The sequence below is a fragment of the Ctenocephalides felis genome, unplaced genomic scaffold (genome assembly GCF_003426905.1).
Source record: "Ctenocephalides felis isolate EL2017-DRISC unplaced genomic scaffold, ASM342690v1 CF-g0.4_SCAFFOLD_03657, whole genome shotgun sequence".
Classification (NCBI taxonomy): Eukaryota; Metazoa; Arthropoda; class Insecta; order Siphonaptera; family Pulicidae; genus Ctenocephalides; species Ctenocephalides felis.
The window spans coordinates 10901-13809 of record NW_020539811.1 but is presented as its reverse complement, the minus strand read 5'-3'; the positions used below and the strand labels follow the sequence as shown (position 1 = coordinate 13809).

General features: G+C 29.1%; 1 long non-coding RNA gene across 1 annotated transcript; it reads left to right on the top strand.

Annotated features, from left to right (window-relative positions):
• The first annotated feature begins 616 nt into the window (after positions 1-616).
• On the top strand, positions 617-1002 carry LOC113390828. Its single transcript, XR_003368298.1, has 3 exons — positions 617-671; positions 764-807; positions 873-1002. It is a non-coding gene; the product is annotated as an uncharacterized LOC113390828 (long non-coding RNA).
• The last annotated feature ends 1907 nt before the right edge of the window (positions 1003-2909 follow it).

Here is a 2909-nt window from a genome sequence, read left to right as displayed (position 1 = left end):
GGAAGTGCGAAAATTACGAAATATTATTACGATATATTTTTATTTGTTTTAAAAGAACGTCGTGTAATTATCGTTTAATAATCAGTGGAAAAGTAGTGCATTGTGTTGTTTTATTTCTCAATGATACAAGTGAAAATAGAGTATCGATGTAGTGCCGGTGGATTGGTTGATATATAATGAAGGATAAGATAAATTCGAATGCCCATTTTTAAATAATTATGAGCTATCGGGAGAAAATTTACTTCTTCTTCAAGATTTGGTGAAGCGTCGGGCGGCACCAGCATCGGATAATTGGAGTCTTCATGAGGTGGATGTACGAGATTACGCGAGTAAGTATTATTGATCAACTACGTATTGTGTATTTTGTTATATACACACAAACACACACACACACACACACACATATATATATATATATATATATATAAACATATCTTTGATTTGAGTTGTAATTTCAGATACATATTAAATTGCCTTGGAAAAGTTAAAAATATTGCAACAAAAGGAATATGCGTTTTCTACGGACAATGAAGAAACCATAAACAGAAGGCAAGATGTTCTGAAAAAACAATACCGCTTGAATAAAGGGCGTTTTGTAAATCAGAATAACGTCAATCAGCAGTTGTCGGAATGTAACATAAATTTAGGCAATAAGTCGCGCAATGCTTCAAGTAAGTGTATTCTTGTTAACAATTTATCGTGTATTTTTCTTTTTATTATTATCGAATAATTTAATTTTAATTTTTATTTTTTATTTTTTTAGTGTTTAATGTCTTAAAGACAGTGAACTTGTGAAGTGTTTATATGGTAGGTATTATTCACACAGTACACATAGATGATTTTATTATTTATGGCTATACATTTTGTTACAGGTATAATGACAACTGAATCAATTAAAAATCCGCAGTTGAGCCCTATTAAAGAGCAAGCATTTAACCAAGCCCTCGGGAAGGTTATAAATTATTCCCGTGATTGGGAGAATGGGAGAGATCATAGGCGGACCAATAAAACCTAATTAACATTTGTTATTTATTGTTATTATATATTAAAATATTGTTATCAAAAGAATTAATAAAAAAAATTTAGCATATGCATTTTTTTATGGGCCATGCCAATTATTATTTTCAGGGCCACGTCAAATATATTTTTCAGGGCCATATCAAATATATTTTTCAGGACCATATCACATATTATTTTCAGGGCCGCATCAAATATATTTTTCAGGGCCATATCAAATATATTTTTCAGGGCCATATCACATATTATTTTCAGGGCCATATGCTTATTTTAAGTTAAGGGCCAAGTTCGATATTTTTATAGGGGCCATTTCATATTTTCGATTAGGGCCCGGAACAGTTTGCCCAACACAGACCTTATCCGGCAAGGCGTTACATATCGCATAGGGGCCAAGTACGGTTGCCGCACTGGGACCCTACTTAATTTAGGGCAGCCCTGATCCGCGCCATACTTCAATTTCCAGTCGGGCGGGTGCTTTCCGCGGAAAACAGCATCTATTATTTTCTCCTGCAATGTACGAATATACCACGTTGTTATAGAGTAGGGTAAATAATACAAAGTTGTTTATTATTGAATTTCAAACATATTATCCAAATATACTATTCATATTACGCGAATAGTTAAAAGTTATAAATGATAAAATAGATGTATGTGCTTGTGTTAAGTGAAGGACTCAATTAGTTCTATTTAGAATTTGAATTACTAGTTACGCTAGAATAATGTATTTTTTGAAACTGTTATAGGTTACTTTATTTGGTGCAAATTCTCTAATTATTCTAATTATTTGAGACGATTCAAAGTTTGGAAGATATTTAATAAGAAAGTGGCATGCTAACCGAGTAGACTCTATAATGTTAGACAATTTCATTTTATACAAGTTTGCTTAAAACAATATTTGAATCATAGGAATTGTTTGAAAATTATGTATGATATAATGAACAAATATTTACATTAAATATAATATTTAATAAATAAAAAACAAATATGTTATTAACAAGTTCGCAATATTCTCTTCAATATTTTATTCTAGAACTATTTTTTAATCCATAAATGAACCCATTAATAATTTTACAACTTGTATAATTAATATAACTTGTTTATTATATCAAAAATCATTTATTCGCATAAATTGTTAAGAATGGAGGATTATAATTGATAGAGAGAGCACGGTTGGGCATTAATTAGTGAAATATGCCCAAACATACACCCATAAACACAAGCGATATTTAATAATAAGGGGACTCAAGGAAAATATACTCAAATTTGTAAGTAAATCTATTAAAACTATACAGAAATCAAGTAAAACTACTCACCAAAGATAATGTTAATACCAGGAAATATTAATTGGAAGTGTAATTATACTGAACAGAACTATTTTGTGAGGGAAAACTTTAAAACCAAGCAATTGTATGCAAATAGTAGTAAAAGACTAATTAAATTATAAAAATACACTATTTAGTTATATAACAAAATTTAAAGATGAAAAAAGATTTTATATTTTGATAATTTTTGACAATGCAGATAATGTGATCGCAAACTTGTACATATTGTTTAGTTTACAAATAGAGTTGTAAGTATTTTTAAAATTTAAACAAATGTTTATAGTATGGCATACCCAGTTCTAACTAAGTTTGGAAAACTAGACGACAAAATAAATAATATTAAAGGTTATTTGCATTGAAAAAGATGTATGAACTATAAAAGATTATTAGCCTTAAATTTTAGTTATTTTGCCATCTAGTTTTCCAAACTTAGTTAGAACTGGGTGTGCCATACTATAAGCATTTGTTTAAATTTTAAAAATACTTACAACTCTATTTGTAAACTAAACAAGATTCGATCATATTATCTGAATTGTCAAAAATTAACAAAATATAAAAAGCCATCGCGAA